The 26141-nt window shown below is 34.8% G+C and overlaps 1 long non-coding RNA gene across 1 annotated transcript; it reads right to left on the bottom strand.

Annotated features, from left to right (window-relative positions):
• Positions 1-25823, bottom strand: LOC122230014. The gene is made up of 3 exons (XR_006207249.1): positions 25563-25823; positions 13594-13718; positions 1-233 (listed from the first exon to the last, which is right to left on the bottom strand). It is a non-coding gene; the product is annotated as an uncharacterized LOC122230014 (long non-coding RNA).
• Between the last annotated feature and the right edge of the window lie 318 nt (positions 25824-26141).

Genomic DNA, 26141 nt, shown 5'->3' with positions numbered 1-26141 from the left:
TCCATTTCTAGAGATTATGGAGAATACTTCTTGTTTTTCCCTATGAAGAATTCATTATCTTCATTCCCAGGAAGAACAACTGATTTTCCTTAGGGAACCATTCCTCTTTATTCCTTTTCCCTGTGATTCAGGAGAGGTTGGCCATGTACTCTTAGCTTTTACACTGTGAACATGCCTCAGGTTGGCTAATCAAAATATTGCAATGATGCTCAATATCAGGAGTTTTGCTGGACCTATTGGAAAAAAAGGTTTTCTGTTCTGTTGGTATTGCTAGGCTAGTAAAATATAAAGCTTGGAGTTGTGCCTATTTCTATAAAGATAATGAAGGCTTGATAATGAAGCTATCAGAGGAAAGCAGAGCTGAGAATATGGAGAAACACTAAGCCCTTGTGACATTGTGTGTGACTTTAAACTCATGGCGTATTCAGTTATGTAAGTCAAATTCTTTTTATTAACAAATACTTTATTAACAGGGGATAGTTTGATTGGATTCCTGATATTGCAACTAAAAAAAAGGCCAAAATAAAAAACATAAGAAATATCAAGTGTTGGTGAGGATGTGGAGAAAAAGGAACCCTTATGCACTATTGGTAGGAATGCAAACTGGTGCAGCCACTGTGGAAAACAGCAAGGAGGTTCCTCAAAAAATTAAAAATAGAAATGCCATCTGATTCAGTAATTCCCTTACTATTTACCCAAAGAAAACAAAAACACTAATTCAAAAAGATACATGCACCCCATGTTTATTACAGCAATATTTACAATAGCAAAGGTATGGAAGCAAGCCAGGTGTCCATCATTAGATGAATAAATAAAGAAATGTATGTATATATACATACACACATATACATACCTACAGAAATATTACTCAGGCATAAAAAAGAATAAAATCTTATCATTTGAGACAACATGCATGGACCTAGAGGGCATAATGCTAAGTGAAATAAGTTGGTCAGAGAAAGACAAATACAATATGATTTCACTCATATGTGAAATTTAAGGAAAAAAAAAAAACAAGGGGAAAAAAGAGACAAACAAAAAAATGACTCTTAAATACAGAGGAAAAACTGGTAGTTGCCAGAGGGAAGGTAGGTGGGGGATGGGTGAAGCAGATAAAGGGGTTTAAGAATACACTTCCCTTGGTGAGAAATATATAGAATTGCTGAATCACTCTATTGTACGCTGAAAGTAATATAACACTGTGTGTTAATTATACTTGAAATAAAAAAGAATGAGATAGCATAAAAATAGCATAAAAAAGGTGCTACTTAATGCATTGATTTTAATTGTATGAAATGCTTTCCCTATAATCTACAAAGTATCATTTTGTTGTAATGATACTGTATTAATAATTCAAAGTTAAAAGTCATCATCATTAATTTATAATTATAGAGCTAAGGATAGGAATGAGGAAATACTGGAGTCCCAAAAGGATCGCAAATTACTTGCGTATAGTGCTGTCAGGTTCTCAGAGATGGGGGCATTGCAAATATAGCTTGGAATTATAATTCGATGGACTATATTAACATATCGATGAATATCAGTCCTTAATAAGTTGCAAACAGGTTAAGTTTAAAGTATTAAGGAATTCTGTAGCTTCACCTTAATTCAGCATTTACTGAATATTTCTATTATCCAACGCAAATGACTCGTTCTTTTGTTCTTTTGTTCTTTCGTTTTGTTTGAACAAAACAAACCCCTTGTGGATACCAAAATATTTCCAAATAGTTATATGGCTCACTATGGAAAACAAATAAAATCTTCAGAGAATTATTATTTACTAGGACACACTGTTGTGTGACTCAGCACAAAAAATAAAAACTAAAAGAGGAAATGGTCTTCTCCGTATTAAAAACAATCATGTCAATGGGAGAGACAATCTTTTTGCTAACAGTACTTTTATGAGGACATTGAGTTAATTCAGAATCTTACTTTTCTGTGGTAATAATGGAATTACTGCGTTCTTCCTAAAGTTGTGAGTTGGTTGCACAGAACCACAAAGACTTCCAAAAGAAGCTAAGCGCTAGTATGGAACCCATCTGACCAAAGGGGCAGTATATCGACCCACAGACAATAAAATAGGTGTTGACCTGCTTTGCTGATAGTAAGGGGAAATCAATGATATTTACTTTTCTGCTGGCTAGAATCTGGAGAATAATCAGAACAAGCAGTAAAGGTGTTGGTTTGGGTTTAGTGCTTGTGCCCATAAAATTATCAAGCTAGGATCCTTCACACTGGTGTGCTACAACTAACTCAAAGGTCTGAAAGTGCCCTGAGGAATGTTTCTCATTTGCGTTAGAAGGCTCATTCCCAGAGAATACAGACCAGGTAACAAGTGCTCTGGGAAAGACTTATTCATGGGGAATCAAATGGGTCCCACTAATGGTTCAATTTACTTCTAATTTGGATCTCTCTTTAGGAGAATGTATGATCTAGTCATAGATGAAGTTCATGGTAGGAAGGAATTTGGTTTCAACTTAAGAACTGGGAAATGATAGTCTTTTTGAATCAGTTCTGAAAGGAAGAACAGAAAATTGAAAAATAACCAAAACATTGCTAATTGCTTAATATGCGTGGTCTATTGACTTCTAAACTATTTGAAGTAGATATCAAATACTGCATAACTGTATAAATTTGGCAGAGAGAGATTCTTTAAGTAGGGAAAGCACTGTATCTGCTTATGTGGTAGAGTACCAATGTATTTGTGTGTGTGTGTGTGTGTGTGTGTGTGCATGCATGCATATGTGTATACATACACATAAGTATTATGCTTACCTTATGTGTGTATGTATATGTATACATCTGTTTACACACACTCACACACAACATCTTACAGTTCTAATTTAGGAATTCAATCATTTATCACATGGAGTTTACTGATTAGAGGACTCCTACTTTGGGTTTTACATCCAAGTACACCATCTCTATCCCAGAAATAAAATCACTGAATTAGGAACATGATTAGCTAATTTGTAAGAGGATATTCATCCTACTAAGTAGTTACTTGCCATATATAAAACAAAATATCCTCCTGAGTTTAGCAGCCAATCTATATATTTTTCAAAAATGGAACAAAATAACTTTCCTTTCATCAGAATTTAGCATGTGAACTCTGATTCCTAAACTACTTATTTAAAATGTAAGTAGGGGTGCCTGGGTGGCTCATTTGGTTGAGCATCTGACTTTGGCTCAGGTCATGATCTCACCACTTGTGAGTTCGAGCCCCGTGACGACAGCTCAGAGCCTGGAACCTGCTTCAGATTCTGTGTCTCCCTCTTTCTCTGCCCCTCCCCCATTTGCACTCTGTCTCTCTCTCTCTCTAAATAAATAAACATTAAGAAATTTTTTTTAAGTGTAGGTAGATTTTTTTTCTGATTAAAAAGATAAGAATCTGTGTATAAGTGCAAGCTTTATAACAATATACAGAGGATTTATTTTTAATGCTTTATAGAGTGCAGGGGTTATCTGCATTGTTTGTTGAAATACTATCTTCTTGATCCCAGCTCAGAGGTTCTGATCCAGTAGGTCAGGAAGGAGGCCAAGAAATATACTTTTATTTTAACAGGTAGATTAGGGTGTTTTGATGTAGTAGGCTCAGGGCAAACAGTTAAGGCTTTTATTTTTATTTTTTCCTTGTTGCAGTTTGAGAACATTCTAGACACCTAAGAGAGGCAGAGCCCTGTTCACTCTATATGCTTTGATCTGAATATAACTCTCAAAGAAGCAGAGTTTACCAGTGGAAACAATGACAATTTTCCAAACAGTTTACAGCCAGGATAAAGAACACTGCAGACAAAGATAAACTGTTATCTTTGCAACTAAAAAAAGTCTAAAGATGCAAAAATCTCTCATACATGGCCTTTCCTTAACAGCTAAAGAAAAAGTGTTGTTGATTCAGACTCTCACATCTTAAAGAAGAATGTTCAGGTAAGAGAATGGTGATTTCAAGACACTTAAACCCTGTCACACAAGTCTGAAGTTTGCCAGTTTGAAGACAAAAACAAAACAGCAAAAAAAATAAAACTTTGCAAATATTTTCTGTATTCATCCAACATCCAAAGGCTTTTTATTCCTGGGACTCTTGATAAAATTTTCAAAGATCTCAAATATAACTTTCAAATATCATTATTTTGCTATAATATCAATTCTTGATAATGTCAAATGTGAAACCCTGGGGTGATTTGAAAAAGGTTTGCCTTGGAGCGCCTGGGTGGCTCAGTCGGTTGAGCGGCCGACTTTGGCTCAGGTCATGATCTCACGGTCCGTGAGTTCAAGCCCTGCGTCGGGCTCTGTGCTGACAGCTCGGAACCTGGAGCCTGTTTCGGATTCTGTGTCTCCCTCTCTCTGACCCTCCCCCATTCATGCTCTGTCTCTCTCTGTCTCAAAAATAAATAAATGTTAAAAAAAAATTAAAAAAAAAATTAAAAAAAAAAAAAAAGAAAAAGAAAAAGGTTTGCCTTGATTCCGCAAAAGAGACAAAAGTTTTTGCCTTGAGGGGGCACCTGAGTGGCTCAGTCAGTTAAGTGGCTGACTCTTGATTTTGGCTCAGGTCATGATCTCAGCTACCGAGTCCCCCCCCCCCCCCCCCCCAACACACACACTCTCTCTCTCTCAAAATAAATAAATAAACATTAAAAAAAAAGAGGACAGGCTTATGACATTAGAGTCTGTAATCCTTACTGACTGTGTGACCTTGGGCAAGTCACTTAGTCTCGCTAATTCTCAGTTTCCTCACAGGGATGACAGCAGTACCAATCACTGTTAATAATAACAGTACAAGGAGATGATTTTAGTACGTTGCTCATGTGGTTATGAAGAATACAATCATCCCTACATAGTGTAAGTATAATTTTCAAAAAGTTAACAACATGACTCATTTACAAATATATGTTAAATATTTGTCAAAGATTTTATTCAGTGTGCTAATTAATGGATAAGCCAATCAGATGGCAAGGCTGACCCATAGCATTTTGAGGATCTGGGTATTTATAGTCATTTTGAAACATTATTAGTACAAGATCTAGGTAAGATTTAATACTGATTAATGTTCTATGGAGTAATAATCTATGCCAGTTGGGTTTATTTTGTTCCTGGAAAGAAATTATTTCTGTGTTAGAAAAATATCTGCAAAGTAACATGTAACTAAGTCTGGACTTTTCCTCAGCAACAGTGAATTTAACAAAGCATATTCTCTAGATTATTAAATAATTTGGAGTGTGCCTGTTAGATATTAAAAGCATTCTCTCTTGTCTTGTTTATATAATTTTTATTAATATCCTTTAAGGGACAAGGACCCTATAAAACTTAGCTACTAATATTTTTATCACTATTATACTTTATAGGTCAAAATGTTTGTGCACCACAACTAGGTTATCACTTTTCTGTATCATGCTTATCCATCATAACAGAAAATTCCTCTCATATATATAAGAACATCTAAAGAGTTATTCCTGAGGTCACACAATGTGCCAACAACTTGCAGGAAACAGCAGGATAACTATGGATTTACTGTATATACTGTCCAATGGATTGATTGTTTCTTCATTCAATTATTGATTGAATGTCAGACACAGAGAATGCTGTACTGAATAGGACACAGTCTTTCTTTTATGAAACTGTATCTCAAATGTATACATAATATTTATTTAAAATCCATTTCTACTTCAAATGTGCCATACACATTGATTAGAAAAACAACCAGGGAAAAGCATTTTTGTGAAGTGACACCAGTTTTTACCCAAAAACTTTTTTACACAACCTGAATTGTCTGGAGCAAGTCCATCAGTCTCCTAATTCAAGACATAGGTGGCAACATAACATCGGTGCTCACCTTTCCAGCTCTCTACTGCATGGTCACTTGTTAAAAATCCAAAATAGTTTTTTGTATTTAAAAAAATAAAGCAACCAAAATTTAGTGAGGTATCACTTCACTGTGTTTTCATTAAATAGATCCTCTCAAATCTATTGTGCTTCTATTAGTTTCAAGGTATTTGGTTTCTCGATAAAGAAAAATTTTCCATACCCAAGAGAAATCATGAGAAATTAATATATTTATGATGACAAACCAGAGCGTAATAAAATGAGCTAATGAATAATAAAATTGCACCATTATAACACATATCATTTATGTTATGACCAAGAAGAGTCCTGCTGTTCTGAAAATATATCTATGTGCATATGTTGGTGGACTCTGCTATTCTTCATACACTTCAGTGAGTCCATACACATGGGCATATTTTAGTATTTAAACACACACACACACACACACACACACACACAGAAGAATTAACACATAATAAATAGATTTTACTCTATGCCATGGTTATGAGGAAAGCTATTTTATCTTTTCTCCAAAAATAATATATGCAAGGACATACAGTTTTGCACATCACTTCAAGGGGATTACAATCCCTCTAGAATTATATTCTAGGGTAACAAATACACTACAAAAATTATGTCTACATTAAATATTTAAATGCTCAGGGAGAATTTTTTTATATGCTCTGCCAAGTTATTTTCAAAATAAAAAATTCATGTTTATATTTATAATATGACTCCATTTATTTTGCAAATAAGACTAAAAGTTAAGTTTTGCTTAAATTAGAGGAATACCATCATATATATTAGACTAACGATGACTTGGGGATTAAACAATTTTTTTAATGCTAATTTATTTTGAGAGAGAGAGAGATAGAGAGCAAGCAGGGGAGGGGCAGATCAAGAGGGAGAGAGAGAATCCCAAGCAAGTTCTGTGCTGCTAGTGCAGAGCCCCACGCAGCCTCTATTTCATGATCCAGAGGATCGTATCCTGAGCAGAAATCAAGAGTTGGATACTTAAGCGACTGAGCCACCCAGGTGCCTGCCTATTTGTTTAGGCATATCCAACAAATTACTTAGGCTTCGTTTGATAATTTCAGTGCTGGCTTTCAGATTCTGCATGTTACATACAAATAAAGAATGTTAACTTATCCTCAAATGATTGTAAATAAAAAATGAATATCCCTTTAGAAATTAGTGGATAATTCTCACGAAGTCACACAACCAAACTATTAGAGTTTGGAGACAAAACCGAAGTCGTGAAATAGGCAGAAGGAAGTGCTGGTGAGCCTGTGGAGGAAGTTGTCAGTGGTTGCTGCTGGGTTTGCTGGACTGTACTGGCTGGCTGGGTGGTCAGTCTTTTCAAAGGAACGGGAGAACCAAACATAGCCTCAGGACAGATCTTATTGGTTTTTTGTTTGTTTGTTTGTTTGTTTGTTTGTTTGCATGCTGGCTTGGCACCACAAATAAAAACTATTACTTATCTACCTTTGAAATGGGACCACATCTACAAATGATTTTCTGTTGATAAAAAGCACTTGAAAAAAAACACGTTTTCTTTTTCTCTGTTTTGTTGTTTAGGAAGGAATGGACTCGAGACAATGTGAAATAATTATTTTACTCTTTGATCCAGAAAGTTGGATCAAAGATATTAATGATAAGAGATGATCCTTTCCAGAAAATTCACACACTCAAAATGTTTTGCATTTAGTTCTTAGAATGTCCATTGTTATAATAAAACCAAAATGAAGATTTATTTTATTTTAAATTTTCAAGGGCTAGATATGAATTTTGTCATTGACTCAAGTCCTTTTGTTTCTGATTTCAATCTTTTCTGGCTACTCTGTATTGAGTGCCTAATTTACTATTGATCAACCCCTCCTCTGTGGGTAAGGTGTCAAATAAAGAGGCAGAATCCACACAAATTAATTCTCAACTCCGAGCAATGTTAAGTGTTAAGAAACTCATTGGGGACAAAGGTTTAATGTGCTCTTTAAAATAAAATTTTGTATTATCTATAGGTTTCAATTTTCCATTCCCCATTGTTACAGACATTGTATTCAAACTGAATTTGTTAGAAAATTCCTTTTAAAGTAATGAAAAGGGGCTAAAGATATTCTTATCTTTCCCCAGGCATGAGACTAATATTTTTTTAATGCTTAACTAATCAAACTTGAATGACACTCTCCACTCGTGTTCTGTCAAGAAGTACAAGTTCCCCACTGTCAGCTATTTTACGAAGTAGGTACTTGAAAATTCTCATACACAAGACCGAAGACTGTAGAGATATAGATTACCTTCCAAATTTCTCAAGAGATGGGACAAAATTTATTAAAAGATCTTAAAATAATGTAAATAATATATCACATATACAGAAAGAGACAGTACATATATGGAAAGAGACAGTACAATTACCCTCCCCCCCCCTCAGATAAAATTAGAGAAATCTTCAAGCCTTCTAGATCTGGTCTAGATCTACCATAGAGTAGGCTTACCGGCTATATGTTCAAATGCTCTGCTCTCTCTGACCTTCCCCTTAGTGGTGAAGACTCCATGCAGAGAACCATAGAATTTCATTAAGTTATCCCAGGAGAGAAGGATACAGATTCTGGATGAGTGTGATTTCTTATGGCCTGGCTGTCTTGAGGTTAAATGTGTATAATAGCTGGATACTGGTTATTCCCATATCTCCTCATCCTTTTTCAAGTAAGGAGTTTCTCTCAGGGCTATCACGGTAAATATACTTTGGTGCACCATTTTGTAATATAAAATAAATTTGGGAAGAAAAAGGAGAGTGCTTATTTTGAAGGCTGATGAAATTATGCTCCATTGTTTTCCAATTTCTTTATCTAATAAATTGACTAAAATAGAATTAATTTTTCTAAAGATTTGATATTTTGTTTGAAAAAGGCTTTGAAATATTTCAGCTTAAAGTCTCAATTGCAGAATGTTATTTTCATACAAATGAGAAAAGCACACATACTAAAGTATTTATCTAGATTTTTAAATCTTGATGTTCAGGAGTACATGAAAATAGATTTACATAAAAATCATATTTGTTTATGACATAGGGTACAAAATGGTAGTACAGTTTGACAAATAAAATCTTGGAAAGAAATTTTTAAATAGGTAAGGGCAATAGGAAAAATGATAATAACACCTTCCATTAGCCAGTAATTATTTATGGACCTTTAAGCATATTGTAGGTGCTGTGGTACTACCTCTCTTCAAACAGTTTATTTGATAGTGGGGAAGACAAATCGTACATAAACAGCACAAATATGACAAGATGCATACTTACAGAGACATACGAAAGTTCAAGGGGAATACTAAGCTGAGAAAAATTGACTGAGATGAGGCCATGGCTGACAAAGTTTTCTAAAGGACTTTAGCAAAAACTATCAGGCATTAGCCAAACATATAAGCACAAGTGAGGATGGGCATTCTAATCGGAGAGACTGGTCATGTGGGCACAAAGGAATGAAAAAAGATGAACTTCATGAGAAAGCCAAACAGTGAAAAAGAGTGAGCGTCAGAACTGAGTTTGGAAACATGTGCAAGAGTAGGATAGAGAAGGCTAAAAAATCTGTACTTTTGTTTCTCATCTAAAAAGAGTCACTGATGTATATATCAAAACAAGAAGACAGCATGAAGGGAAATAGTTTCCAGCTATTCTAGAATGAGGATTTTCAGAAGCATAGAATGAAACAGTTTCCCTGAGACAGAATAGGGTCTCATTAGGTCCCATTATCTTTGTTGAGAAAAAAAGGAAATCCTTGCTACTCAAAAGAGATCAGTACAAGAGGCCTAGGAAACAATGCAGGGTTTCTGCAAGTGTGTTGTGGGTAACATACGATGGTGCCCAGAGTGGCAGGAAAATGCAGTAAGAGAACTAGCATCCGGTGAGCATCCAACACACGTCAGGAAATATCTTTAAGTAACACGATCTTATGTAGTTTTCACAACAACCCTATGAAGTGTGCACTACTATCTCAAAGTCACATATGGTTAAATTAAGTTCCAGAGAGGTGAACTTGCCCAAGATGATACCACTGGTAGAGGCAGAGACAGGATCTGAAGCCCTACCTGTCTGATACCACCTCTTAACACTCTTTTTGTAGAATCTCCTACCTCAAAGTAGAATCTCTGCAACCCACCATTGCCAAATCTTACTGCCTTGCAGGGAGAAGGCTTTGGGACATGACCCTGAGCTAACTCTGGTTTTACGGGGAAGGTGTGGTACAGTCAGAAACCAGGTCAATACATCTCTGTGAGGCTAGAATGGGTCAATCTTTCAAAGAGGTCACAGTTCAAGACAAAAAGGAGTAGGTGCCAGAGATATTTTGTAAGCAGAACTGAGAGGATTTGGTAACCCAGCTGATATATGAAATGAAGGAAAGCTGGGCATTAAGAAATGAATCTTCTGGCTTGAGAGAGTAGATAAAAGAAGGTAACTTCAACCAACATATAGAATATGGGAGAAGGTATAAACTCCATGATTAGAAGTTTAAATTTGACCTGAAAAAAAAGAGACATACTTCAGTAATTATTCAAATAAATTCAAGAGAGAAAAACCAGAGATTTTACAACAGCACATTTCATACATCTCCTGGTAGTTAATTTATTGCAAGCCCGAGCAAATGAACACTATAGTGGACTATAAAATTCATTATCAGTCAGGTCCAGAGAACTCTGAGGGTTATTATCTGGGATCATTTAAAGATATCAAATGCAATTTTAGGATCTGAAGCAGACATTACTTTTCTGGTAAGAGATATGTAAATGACACTGCAAAGTTAATCGATTAAGGGTATTGTCTGAAAAGTTGTTAGGGCAAATAAGACATTTGAAGAGTAGAAAAACAGATTTACCACCATGGCACATTTTTATGTGCCTTAGCTATTGCACAATTTGAAAGGATTTGGCATAATATTACTTCTTATGATCGCCATCATCAAGTCTGAACATCATGTTTGACTATGGGAGGAAAGATGAAATGAATTCCTAAGTATAAACATTCAGGATATAGGGAAGGAAGTTTGAGAGATGAAGAGTTCAAACAAAAACAAAAATGACTTTCCCTTTATTAGTTTTTAGAGCTTCCATTCTTACAGAATTAACTTGAGTTGAAAATAGGTAGAATTATTTCTTTGAATCAATACGATATTTTTGGCTCTCTGTATTCAAAAGGAATGCCAAGAATGTATTTCGTTAACAAAGAATGCATTTATGGAAGAACATCTAGCACACTGATGATCATGTGTAGCTATTAGTCTGATTCCCATGGATTCCCAGCCCGTTTCCACTGATGGATTCATACTATGGTTATGAATTCATTCATTCACAAGTATTGTGATAGGCAGCATTGTAGGTACAGATCTGTGAATAAAACTGGACAAGTCCTTTCCTAACAGGGGAGACAGACAATAAATAAACACATAAGTAGAAATATAATTTCCAAGAGGGCTTTGAGCTATGAAGAGTAACAAGTAAAAAGGCCTGTTTTACATAGATGAGTGAGCTTAAAATAATGGCCAGGGATCTGATCATATAGCATTTTACAGGACATGATAAAGTATATATATTACAGTAGAATCAATAGGACTTTTGCTGATGGACTAGATGAGGATGAGAAGGAAAAGGAGGGGTCAAGAATGACATCCATATTTTTGACTTAAGCAACCAAGGGTTTAGTAGCACTATAAGAAAAATAGGGAAAATTTGGGGAGAAACAAATTAGGTAGACTGAGAGGTTGATCTGGTGATCTGGAGATGTAGGTTGGACACACAAGGATGGTGCAGAGTCATGTGATAGCTAAGTCTAGAGGTCATGGGAAATTCAGGACTGGGACTATAATCGGAAAACATTGAAAAATTTTTCAGCCATGGGAACAGTTGAGACAATATGAATGTGGATAAAGAAGGGAAGAGGGCTGAAATTCCTAGAGCATTCCACCATCTGGAAAATAGACTGCATGGCAAGAGGCTTTTGCAACAGAACACCTCTGCTCTCTATGTTACTTCTCTGAAACTCAAACTGGCAATCCACTACAGCTTATAAATTGTTGATACTCTCTATCATAACTGTGAATCAATGCACTGGGAAAATAAAAGCCTTTTAAAAAGAATAGTAAGGAGAATGGGGACCACCAGGATTTCTAAGTCTAATATAGAGAATTACAAATTAGTACAAACTTAAAAGTATTTATGGGGAGCCTGGGTGACTCAGTTGGTTAAGCATCTGACTTTGGCTCAGGTCATGATCTCGTTGTTCGAGAGTTCGAGCCCCGCGTCCAGCTCTGCGGTGACAGCTCAGAGCCTGGAGCCTGCTTCAGATTCTGTGTCTCCCTCTCTGCCCCTCCCCCACTCAGGCTCTGTCTGTCTGTCTCTCTCTCGTTAAAAAAATTTAAACTTAACAGAAACCCATGGGGGAGGGGAAGGAAAAAAAAAAGAGGTTAGAGTGGGAGAGAGCCAAAGCATAAGAGACTCTTAAAAATTGAGAACAAACTGAGGGCTGATGGGGGGTGGGAGGGAGAGGAGGGTGGGTGATGGGTATTGAGGAGGGCACCTTTTGGGATGAGCACTGGGTGTTGTATGAAAACCAATTTGACAATAAATTTCATATATTGAAAAAAAAATTTAAAAAAATTTAAACTTAAAAGTATTTTTCACAGATGGTAACATTTTGGGTATCCATTTCACACACATACACGAAATAGTTCATTTATTAAACAACTACTTCTAGCTTTGGAACTGTAGCTGACATGATACAGTATGCCAGGCTGTCTCCTAATAACTATTAAAATTCATATACACGGCAACAGAGTTACCTTATGATTACATTACTATCCTAAATAATAATATGCATTTCTATAAAACTTGATGTTTTATGAAACATTTTTTGATGATCTCAGACAACTGTATAAGGTTTGGAAAGTAAATATTATTATCATTGTTTTGCTAATAAGCACACTGTGATTCAGAGAGGTTGACTGATTTGAAGAATGTCTTCCAGGTAGGAGTATATAACCTGAACTAGGAAGTTATGGCTCTTAATCCTTTGCTCTTCCCAGGATCCCACCATTTATTATGTAGTTTGATTTCTTATTTACACTTAGAATCAGAGGCATGTATAAGGGTTGTGCAGATTGTGTCCTGCATGGGTAATCTATGAATGGCCCCTTCACACTGGGCAGTAAGCAGCCTGAACAAGATAAGCAGTGACTGTGATTAAAATGATACTTTACTTTGACTATTATGTCAAATAGCCTCAGAAACATGGAGAGATAAGAGGTAAAAATGATTTGTCATTCTATTAGAGATAATTATAATCCCTCCAAATAATAAAAATGAAAAATTGAATTTTCTAAGTCTTGATGATTATTAAAATTCTTTGCTAAATCTGAAATTTTGCAGGTTTTCTTTCAGTATAGTATTTAATGTCCATTTTTCATTTTCTAGAAGCATTTCTCTTAATTCACTTTTTCTTTGATTCATGTTCACTTATTCAAGTGTTTTGTTACCAACATTTCTAAGTTTCTACCTTATCTTCTTCCAGCAGGTTCTTAGACCTATTCTCCCCTCACCTTTAAACCTCTGGCCACTAGTGAACCAATTAGTCAATGGTGGTGGCTTTTTCTGGAAACAGTACTCACGACTTTCATCCCCCCACTGCCACTTCTGCTTTTAGTTCCTTGATTTGCCACATTGTTTTCTTCATATTTTCCCTAACTTACAACTTATTTTTCTTCATGATTTGAATCTGAGAATGCTCACCATATTGTGATAGATCAAATGATCGGTTTTCATCACCACTCTGCCTCCTCAAGTTCCTGTTCTTGTGAGAAGTCCGCCAAAGGCTCACAGTCTACTTTAATCTCACTGGCTCTTCTTAGCTCATCCTTAAAAAAAGAAAGAAAAAAAGAAAGAAACAAATGATTTCTTTTTTATTCTCTTGAAACTTTTTCGGCCAAAATACACGCTGACTTTGATGTACTGATGCAGCTGTAGCTCTTCCTCTGCTACCGATAGCCACTTTTTTCAAGTTTATTTATTTTGAGAGAGAGAAAAAGAGCAAGCAGGGGAGGGGCAGAGAGAGAGGGACAGAGAGAATCACAAGCAGGTCCTGTGCTGTCAGTGGGGAGTCTCGATTTCACGAACCAGGAGATCATTAAGTGAGCTGAAACCGAGACTGAAGCTCAACCAAATGAGCCACCCAGGTGCTCCCTCATAGCCACTTTTAAGTGAAACAGGTTTAGAAGTCAAAGAAGAAGAAAAGATGTGTGTGTGTGTGTGTGTGTGTGTGTGTGTGTGTGTGTATGAATATAAACTGTAATAGCTGTGTTATGAAATGCATACTAACTAAATAAGGATATTTGGCTAGTTCTTTTTGTAATTAACATGTATCAATATCTACCAGACAATTAAAGAATCAATTAGAGAATTGCGAGCAAGTTTCATTATGACACTCGGGAGAATGGTCATATGACAATATGACATATTTATTCTACAATATTATGACAAAATTTATTCTACCTGGGGAGCAAAACTAGTGTTTACCAATAACTGAAAGGCAATCACAAATATTTTGAGATTTGAGGCGTTATGTGAAAGCCCTTTTCTAGTAGGCATGGGACATCAAATTGTTAACATTTAATATGGAATAAGTTAGTAGCATACTACATGTCATTCTTTGTGGGACTAAGGGTAGAATACCATAAGATTGCTGGCTATGTCAGCTGGGGTCAACATCTCATGGGAAAAAAAAAGAAACTAATAATTTTGGTCTTTCCTAATGCATAGAGTTGATAAGAGAATCAAAGAAAATAATGTACTTGTACATACTTTGGAAGATATAAGGATTGTATAAATGTAACTTATTTTAAGCCTTTGGGTTACTCATTGGGAATCTTTCTACGGCTTGTCTAGATCAGTCAGGAAATCAATGGACATCACTTTCAGTTAAAAAATTAATTGTTTTGCTTGACATGTTCCATGAGTACATGGACTTTTGACTTGGTCATATTTAGCATCATTCAAAATAAATTTAAAATTTGATTAACTGGAGTTAGTATTCACATGGTCATGCAAAACTTACAAAACATAAATACTACTGCTAGTCAAACCTGTAAGACTTAGCCACTTCATTTTTGGTTTGTTCCATTGCCTTCAAGATAGAAAACTAGTAACATTAATAGTAACAAATTTATAATATTGATTTTAACCAAGTGTACCAGTATCAACTCTCAAACTCATTACTTAAAATTTACCTCTTAAATTTAAAGAATGTAAAAATACAACCCATCATTTTATGAAGTGCTATTAAGTAATTATTCTAAAACAACATATTATTATATTCCCAAGTATCTAATTGCATCTTTGATGGTATGTGACCATCTTATTACATATTTCTCTTAGAGACAGGCAGTAAGCAATGCATCCAATTCTCTGCATACAAGTATAAATCATGGTAAAGTGGTTCATAATTCTAGGGAACCAATGTTATTGAAATATTTACTCATGTCTATCTATTTTGCTTTTGTCTATCAGATTCTAAGATTTAGACTTGCTCATAATTACTACTTCCCAAAGTTGGGTTGAAGTATTTCTACTGCTCAAAAACAAATTAAAATATCCATATAGAAATGTAAAAAAGCAGAATGTTAAAGTTAAAAATTAAAATTATCACACACACACAACTATAATTATCAGTGCAAAATCCTTGAAAAGAGGTCCAGTAAGTTTGAATTAAATTTTTCACATTCAATATTAAATTTTTCCTAAATTTACTAACGTCTGTAGTTTGTTAATATTAAGCATAGATTTTGATTGAAATACTAATTAATATTAAATCTCATTTTAGGGAATTTATAAAATACAAAAACATTTAACTTCATATTGGCTAATATTCTTTTATTATCTTATATACATTAAAACTTTATGATCTTAAATGTTGGCATGATGGAGATACTGGTCAATATGAAGTTTTTTTAATCAATAAATAAGTTAATTTTCCAGTTTTATTTCTTTATACAACTTACCAAACCCAGCATAAATGGGTTGGGGGGGAAATCAGAAGATATTTTGAAAAGAAAGAGCACTATAATGGTGATGTCAAAGAAAAAAAAAGAAGAGAAAAAATAATAACAAAGAGTCTAGTTAAAATTAGGTAATTTACTAAAATACTAGCATTCTTCTATGAATTTAAATAATCCAAACTCACAAACCAGATAAAAAAATAAAACTGTCCTATAAAAATAAGCCAAAAACTAAAACAATTGACACAACGAGGTAAAAATATTGAAGAGCTGAGAATAAAATCTAATCATCTTATGCCAATTGGATTAGCAATTAAAATACTTATATGTACATCAGGTTGTGGAGAAGTGAACACAACCATACAAATTTACAGTGACAGTTGGTAAAATTCTTTTCAAAAGAACCTTGGCCGTAAGCAACATGTCCCAAAAACGTTTATAACATCTGACTAGTAATCCCATTGCTGGAATTTATTATGCAGATATAATTTAAATAAAGTAAAATAGTACATGTATAAGACAACTCATTAAACTGTTTATAACAGTGAAAAACTCCAAGTAAACTCTCTTTGTTGTTCTATGGGTAACAAGAAGTTAAAGGATATTTTTCCTGCTCCCTAGAATTTTAGGCCAAAGCTGAAGACAGAAAGGCAACAAGAACCAATATATAACTTTATAAATCTAGCAATAAGGTTCTATAAATTTCAATAAGTTGTTGACGCTAGTCAAACTCCTGCAGTGCATACAGAGAGTATTCTAAAAGTACCTTATGCCACAGTCTGAATGTGTATGTCTCCCACAAATTCATTATGTTGACACCTAATCCACAATGTGATACTATTAGGAGGTGGACCTTTGGGAAGCCACTAGGTGACCAGGGTAAAACCCTCATGAATGGGATCACTAATCCCTTAAAAAGGAGGGCCCAGAGAGCTCTCTCTTCCCTTCCTCCCCTGGGAGGATTAGAAGAGAGGAGACAGCCATCCATAAACCAGGAAACAAACACACTAGCACCACATCTGTGAATACTTTGATCTGAGACTTCCTAGCTTCCAAGAACTGCAAGAAATAAATTTCTGTTGTTTGTAAGCCATCCAGTCTATGGTACTTTGTCATAGCATCCTGAACTAAGATACCCCATTATACTCTTCCCTCACATCTGGAGCTAAGATGGGACAGGTAAGGTTTCTAGTGATCAAAATTTAAGGAGGTACATACACAGCCCTGAGAGTAAATGCCTACTTAAATACTTTGCTTTAGACTCCTTTCCTGATTGGATTGGTTTAGCCTAGTGGCTCGATGGTATGTCTGTGTGATACATAAACAGGGGAAAGCATAGTTAGAGAGAGGCAGGGATAGGGAATAGGGGGCTGAAGAAAGGGTGGTGGTAGAGGAGTCTAAAAGCCACTATTTGGCACAAGAGGATTGCAGGTCTCCTGTGCATCAAGTGGAGGTCTGGGATGACATTTAGGTCTAATCTGTCATCTTCCACCATTCCTCCTGTTCTGCAGATTCTTCTGCTTCTGGAGTTACCTTATTCTGTGAGCAGCCTTCCTGGTGTGGTTCTGGCAGAATGTCACAAATACAGAATCTTCCAGATTTTCTCTTGACACATAAAAAATATGCAACCTTGCTATGCTAAACAGAGGGTTTGACTCTTTACTATCACCTTGCCTTCAGTCCCATTGCCTTGTACATGGATTATTTTTAGAGTTCTGTAGACTCTGTATCAATTGTTATCAGTACTGTCAATATTTGGGGGAAAAATCTGAAGATTTGTGTCTTACATATGCATGTATTTAGTACAGCTCTTTCTAGTTTCTCTCATTCATTCAGAGGGTTGTTTTACATCTACGCTAAGGTGTCTCTGGTGAGATCTCTTCAAACACGAAGCAATAAATATGTGCAGAATTCTCAGAGTTTTACTGCATTTGTATAATTCTTTAGAGCAACCAAAAATAAATCACAAGAACTCTTGTTTTCCTTCCTGATAATGGTGTCTCTTTGAGACCCTACAAAAGCAGCATGACATTCTGGAGGTTATCAGACAGTTTTCACGGAATATGTACTTATCAATTAAACTTCTGACAAAGAATATCTTTCTACTAACTCTCTCGAATTTGACAGAGCTGTGCTTTATATAGCATAGCTTCATCAGCAACATGAGCAATAGTACCGAGGCGACATCTGCAAAATCAATGAATGATGAAAAATTTGACGCATATTTTAAAATATCTTAGTAATCTTATCCTTTGTATTAACTTTTTAGATTAAAACTTCCTTAAAAAAAACCAAACACTTCCTTTATGTTACTTGGAGTAGAGGCATCTGAAAGCTTGCCAGAAACAGAGGTCAAGTCACATTCCAGCTGTGCATCTCATTTATAAAATGTAGTCTAAGACAATTCAAAAAGCTATGTTGAATGAAGGCACCTGGGTGGCTCAGTTGGTTGAGTGTCCAACTTTTGATTTCAGCTCAGGTCATGATCTCAACCGTGGGGCCTGTTTTAGACTCTCTCTCTCGCTCTCTCAAATTAAAAAATAAATATAAACCATCTTATTAAAAAAAAAGCTATGTTGAACAAAGTTAATACCTCTTTGATAGCATTCAGTTGCAGGGCTACCAAATCAGCAAAACTGATACTTTTCTGTACATTGGGAAATGTAAGAATTAGCATTTAGTTTCATTTGTGTCTCTGTGCAGGTGCCTGTATACATGGGTGTGGCTATTTGTAACATCAGAAGAACTGTGGACTCATAACATTCAAATTGGTCTACTTTGTGCATATACTTTTTGTTTATAAAAATATTTCTGTAATTCGTTTTCTTAGTTCGATATAACAATTTTGAAGTTTTAAGGAGGAAAAGAATTATTATAGTTCTTTTGTGGAAAATAATAAGAAGCCCAGGGAGTATTAATTCATTGAACTTTCATTTGTTTATTAAATATGCATTTGCTGATTTTTTAAACCTTATTTTTATCAGTAGTTACTGGGTACACAATAACTAGACATATTCCTTGCTTTTCAGAAGCTCATGACATGATGAGAGTGGGGGAGATATTTTTTTATACATAATTGCACATAAATACAATTCGTTCAACTATAAATACATACAAATAAGAGCTGTGAGAGGCCAGTAAGTTGAATAACAATTTCTAGAGAGACTCTAGGAAGATTTTATTGAGGCTGTGATTGCTAAGTGGCTCTTGGTTGAGAAATTTGGAATGGCAGGTTAATCTGGTTTAGAGATGAAGTTGAAAATGTAGACAGAGGCCAGACTGTGAAGAATCTTTAGATCGGGTTAAAGGTTAAAAGTACTTGATTTTTATCACTTCTACTCCCTTGCTTTTGCCACACCTATTGCCTCCCAAGTACTATCCAAAATATTAAACAACTTAACAAATTATATAAAATATATAACACTTATAAGCCAGAAAATCAGGAAAGTGTTGTTGTAGAAACTAATCAAAGAGAGTTTTAAGAAAGAGTTTCTGAAGCTAAAAGTATTAAGAATAAGTAGAACCACAAAAATTTGATTGAAGACGTACAATATAAAAAGGAGTAAATTCTGACATCAATAACATAAAGTGTGAAAGGATAAAACTGTAAAGCTTTTGTATATGATTGAAGTTAGGTTGTTATCAGTTTGCAGCATACTGTTATAATTATAAGAAGTTTTGTGCAAGCCTCTTGGCAACCATGAAGAAAAAACCTACAGTAGATTAAAAAAGATTAAGAGAAAAGAATCAAGTATATTACTACCAAAAAACTCCACCAAATCACAAAGGAAGACAGCAAGAGAGGAAAATAAAAGAATTACAAAACAGAAAACAACACAATGGCAATGGTAAGTCCTTTTCTATCAATAAATTACTTCAAATCAATCAAATTACTCACCAATCAAAAGATGTAAAGTCGCTGAATGGATGAAAAAAATTTCCAAATGAATGCTGTCCATAGGAGACTCAGTTTAGATTTAAAGATACACATGGAGTAAAGTGAAAGGATGGACAAATATAATCCATTCAAATGGTAACCAAAGGAAAGCAGCTGGCTATACTTAAGCCACACAAAACAGATTTTTAGCCAAAAATTGTCTTGAAAGACAAAATGTTTAGCAATATTATCAAAAAGAGTCAATTTCACCAAAAAAAATATAACGATTATAAATATACATGCACTCAACACTGGAGCACCTAGTACATGAAGCAAATGCTGACTGATTAAAAGAGAAATAGACAACAATACAATAGTAATAGACTTTACTACTCCACCAGCAATAATGGAGAAAATCAATAAGGCAAAAGTTCATTTGAACAACACTAGAATAAATGGAACGGACAGACACATACAGAATGTTTCGCTCAACAGCAGAATACACATTCTTCTCGAGTGCATGTAGAACATTCTCCAAGACAGATTACATCCCAAGTCACAAAATGAATCTCAACAAATTTAAGGAGACTAAAATCATTCCAAGTATCTTTTCCAATCACAATGAAATAAAACTACAATAACAAAAGGAAAATGAGAAAACTCACAAATGCATGGAAATTAAACAATGTACTCTTGAACAACCATTGGATCAAAAAATAAATCAAAAGGGAAGTTAGAAACTATCTTAAGACACATGAAAATAAAAACATAACATACAAAAATTTACAGAATATAGCAAAGCAGTATAAAGAGGGAATTTTATGTCAGGAAATGTCTATATTAAAAAATAAGAAAGTTCTTAATTAAATAATTTAACTTTGCTCCTCAAGGAATTAAAGGGGAAGAACAAACTAAGCTCAAAGTTAGTAGAAAGAAATAATAAAAAACGATAAACCAACAAGTTGGGTTTTTTTTTGAAAAGATCAACAAAGTCTTTAGTTAGACTAATCAAGAAAAAAAGATACCACAGAAATGAACAGGATCATAAGAGATTATTACAAATAATTATATACCAATAAATTGGAAATGTAAAATAAATGGATAAATTCCTAGAAACACACAATACAATAAGACTGAATCAAGAAAAAATAGCATGAATCGATGAATAACAAATAAGGAAATTGAATCTGAAATAAAAAATATTCTATCAAAGAAAAAGTCCAGGACCAAATGACTTCACAAGTTAATTCCACCAAACATTAAAAAAAATAATACTCATCCTTGTTAAACTCATCCAAAAATAGAAGAAGAAAGAAACACTTCCAAACTCATTTTATGAGGCCGGCATCATCCTGATATCAAAGCCAATAAAGATACCATAAGAAAAGAAAACTACAGGCCAATTTCTCTGATAAATATGGATGCAAAATTCTTCAACAAATTCTTAGCCTACCAAATCAACAGTACATTACAAGGATGATACAGATGGACCAAGTGGGGTTAATCCCTGGTATGCAAGGATGGTTCAACATATGTCAATGAATCAATGTGATATACTGTATTAGAAGAATGAGGGATAAAAATTCCATAATAATCTCAACAAATGCAGAAAAAGCATTTCACAAATTCAACACACTTTCATGATAAAAACCCTCAACAAAATAGGTATAGAAGGAACTTACCTCAACACAATAAAGACCACATACAGAAATCCCACAGCTAGTATCATACTCAATGATGAAAAATTGAAGGCTTTTCCTTCAAGATCTGGAACAAGGCAAGGATGCCTGCTCTCATCATTTTTATTCAACATAGTACTAGAAGTCCTAGCCAGGACAATCAGGCAAGACAAAGAAATGCAAGGAATCCAAATGAGAGAGGAAGAAGTAAAATTATTTCTGTTTGCAGATAACATGATCTTATATGTAGAAAATCCTAAAGATTACACACACACACACACACACACACACACACACACACACACACACAAACCCTCATTAGAACTAAAAAGTGAATTCAGCGAAGTTGCAGTATACAAAATCACCATATAAAAATTACATTTTTCTATGTACCAACAACGTGCTATCTGAAAAGAAAATTCTAACAACAATCCCATTGACAATAGGATAAAAAACCCCAAAATATTTAGAAATAAATTTAACCAAGAAGGTAGAGGACATGTGCACTGAAAACCATAAAATACTGATTACAGAAAAAACAGACACAAATAACTACAAAGACATTTTGTGTTATGGATTGGAAGAGTTAATATCATTCAAATGTCCATACTACCCAAAACAATTTGCAGATTTCAGTGCAATCCCTATCAAAATCCCAAAGTCATTTTTCACAGAAATAGAAAAACAATCCTAAAATTTATATGGCACAACAAAAGGTCCTATAGAGCCAAAGCAATTCTGTGCAAGAAGAACAAGGATGGAGGTATCATGCTTCTTAATTTTGAAATATATTACAAAGGTACAATAATCAAAATAGTATGGTACTGGCATAAAAACAGACATATAGACCAATGAAACAGAATAGAGAGCCCCAAAATAAAATCCACATATAAGTGTCACTTGATCTTTGAGAAAGGTGCCAAGAATACACAACAGGGAAAATACAGTCTCTTCTATAAATGGTGTTGGGAAAACTGAATATACACATGTAAAAGAATGAAATTGAACCTTTATCTTATACCATACACAAAAATTTGCTAAAACTGGGTTAAAGACCTAAGCATAAGACCTGAAACACTAAAACTTCTAGAGGGAAACATAAGGAAAAATCTTTTTGACATTGGTTTTAGCAGTAATTCTTGGATAAGACATCAAAAGTGCAGGCAGCAAAAGCAAAAATAGGCAATTGGGACTATATCAAACTAAAAATCTTTCATAGCAAGAAAACAATAAAGAGAATGAAAAGGCAACCTATGGAATGGGAGAAAATATTTGCAAGTCATATATCTGATAAAGGTTTAATATCCAAAATACATAAGAGCAAAAGCAAACATAACAAACAAACAAACAAACAAACAAAAAACCCTGGGCATCTGAATAGATGCTTCTCCAAATAAGGCATACAAAGAGTCTACAGGTATATTAAAAAGTACTCAACATTATGAATCATCAGGAAAATGCAAATTAAAACCAGAATAATACCATTTCACATCTGTTAGAATGGCTATTATCAATAAGACAACAGATAACAAATCTGTCAAGGATGTGGAGAAAAGGGAACCCTAGTGCACTGCAGTGGGAAAATAAACTGTTGTAGCCACTATGGAAACTGCATGAAGAGTACCTAAAAAATTAAAAACAGAACTACCATATAGTTCATCAATCTCATTTCTGGGTACCTATCCAAAGGAATTAAAATTATAATCTTGAAAATATAACTGCATGCCTATGTTCACTGCAGCACTATGCACAAAACCAAGATCAAAACCACCCAAATGGATAAAGAATATATATATATATATATATATATATATATATATATATATGTATATGTGTGTGTGTATATACATATATATATATATACACACACACATACATATATATATATATATATACACACACATATGTGTGTGTGTGTGTGTATGTGTGTAAATATATATATATATATATTTACACACATACACACACACACACACACACAGTGGAATACTATTTATTCAGCCTTAAAAAGAAGGAAATTCTGCCATTCACAACAACATGAATAGACCTGTAGGATATTACCTTAATGGAAAAAGCCAGTCACAAAAGGATAACTACTACATGATCCTTTTTATATGAAGAATCTAAGATAGTCAAACTCTTATAAAGAGAGAGTAGAATGGTGATTGCCAGGGCTTAGGGGGAGGGGAAAACAGAGAGGTATCAGTCAAAGGGTACAAAGTTTCAGTTATGGGAGATGAATCCATCCTAAAGACATATTGAACAGCATAACACCTATTTATTTTTTAAATTTTTTAATGTTTATTTATTTTTGAGAGAGACAGACAGACAGAGCATGAGTGGGGGAGGGGCCGAGGGAGAGGGAGACACAGAATCCGAAGCAGGCTCTAGGCTCCGAGCTGTCAGCACAGAGCCCGATGTGGGGCTTGAATTCACAAACCATGAGATCCTGACCCGAGCTGAAGTCAGATGCTTAACCGACTGAGCCACCCAGGAGCCCAACACCTATATTAATAACACAGTACTGTATATTTTAAAATTTGCTAAGACGGTAGATCTTATGTTAAGTGTTCTTATTACCAAGAAATAATGAAGAGGGCAAGATAAAACTTTTGGAAGTGACAGGTATGTTTATGGCATGGATTTTGGTGACAGTTTCACAGATGTATACTTATGTCCAAAGATACCAAGTTGTATACATACTTTAAATATTTACAGCTTTTTACATGTGAATTTTACCTCAATGAAGTGGTTGTAAAAAAAAAGAAGTAACTTCTATAAATTATAGCAGATACTGCCAAGTGATAAGATGGGATGGAAGTTGAAGGTTGTTTTTGAATTTACCCATTTGGAGATCACTGGTGATTTCAGTAAGAACAACCACAGAGAATGATTATCTCCCTAGCCACTCAACTAAGTCCTTCTCCTCCACTAGAATCATATATTTGCATATGTTGTTGTTTGCTTAACCACATGCTTTTGTCATGTTTCAAATTTCCTCAAGGCTTGGCTGTCTTCAAATGACATTGAAAAATTAATCCAAACTAAGTCATTGAGGGAGAGTAGATGGATTAATGTATTCCTCAAAGAAAACTTAGATAAAAATCCTGAAATAATTGCCTAGATAGCTTGTTTAATATACCAGAAAGGACAAAAACACCTTCAATGATATGCTGTAAAGAGGGAGGAAGTGAAATGCTAGGTTGGTCACTCTTGCTTCCATAAGGAAAGCTACTATGACATTATCATCTGCTACTGAAGAATGATGCTTCTGTGTCTGCAGTAATCAATAGCTTCTAATTTTACATTTGGTGTAAAATTCAGTTAAGAATTTTAATTAGCCAATATCAAATAACTATAGGAATTTGTACTCCCCATCATGTAACCTCCCTGGTCAAAACTTTTCAATGTCTCTCTGCTGATAAGTTGTATAACCTTAAGTCATCTAATTTCAATTTGGCAGCAGTTTCCTTTTCCATAAAATGAGATGATGCTTTCTTTTTAGTATTGATTTGGGAATTAAACAGAAACATATGTAAAGCAGCTAATATAGTGCATGCATCTTCAAATATGTTAACTTCATAGGAAATGGAAAACCTCACATTGGCTCATTTGTTAATTAGGTACCAAGCTACTTTTGTAGTGTATCTCCTGATCCTACCCTGGGTCTAGTTTGCAACTGAAATACATTAGGTTACTCACTTTTCTGTTAAAAAAAAAATCTTTCAGGGGCACCTGGGTGGTTCAGTTGGTTAAGCATCCGACTTCAGCTCAGGTTATCATCTCATAGTTCATGGGTTCAAGCCCCACATCGGGCTCTGTACTGACAGCTCAAAGCCTGGAGCCTACTTCAGATTCTGTGTCTCCCTCTCTCTCTGTCCCTCCCCCCTCCACTCTCTCTCTCTTTCAAAAATAAATAAAACATTTAAAAAATTTAAAAAAAGGGCAGAAGTTTTTATTTAAAAAATCTCTCATACTTCTGTGTCAATTCATATTTTTTTTGTTTGATTCACTGAAAATACTCCAAATCTGACAATTTCTACTCACCAAAATCCTGCAACTATCATTTCAAATGATATGAGGTTAAGTCTCTCCTTTATGATAGCCAAAAGTTATTTTCTTCCATGAATTCCCATGACATATTATTCCTACCTTTTGCAGACTTGTATTTTTGTGGCAAATACCACAGGTTGATCCACTCAATACCCTTTCTACATTTTTTGTCTTCTATTTCTTTCACCAGAGAGGCTCCAAAATGATAAGCAACAGCATCAAGTTGTAAAGATTATCCGTGTGGCACGTGTCCCCTCAATTCCTCAAAGTTTTGTGTTTATTTTATTTTGACACTTCAGAAATGGAAAGGAAAACATGTAAGTAATTCTTCTCTTGTGGTGGTGTCTACATTTCTCAAGAATTTTCCCTCCTAGGGGCATCTGGATGGCTCAGTCGGTTGAGCACCTGACTTCGCTCAGGTCATGATCTCACAGTTCATACTGATCTCACAGTGCACTGACAGCTCAGAGCCTGGAGCCTGCTTCAGATTCTGCGTCTCCCTCTCTCTCTGCCCTCACCTGCTCATGCTCTTTCTCTCAAAAATAAACAAACATTCAAAAGAAAAGAATTTTCCCTCCTATATAAAAGCAATTTTTCAGGTTGCTACATAGGTGTGCCAACACTAGAGACATGACCATTTCCTTACTAATCATATTACATCAATTCTGACCTCATTTT

Source organism: Panthera leo, chromosome C2, assembly GCF_018350215.1.
Source record: "Panthera leo isolate Ple1 chromosome C2, P.leo_Ple1_pat1.1, whole genome shotgun sequence".
In the NCBI taxonomy this organism is placed as follows: domain Eukaryota; kingdom Metazoa; phylum Chordata; class Mammalia; order Carnivora; family Felidae; genus Panthera; species Panthera leo.
The sequence above is the reverse complement of the archived record's forward strand: the minus strand, read 5'-3'. Positions and strand labels throughout refer to the sequence as shown.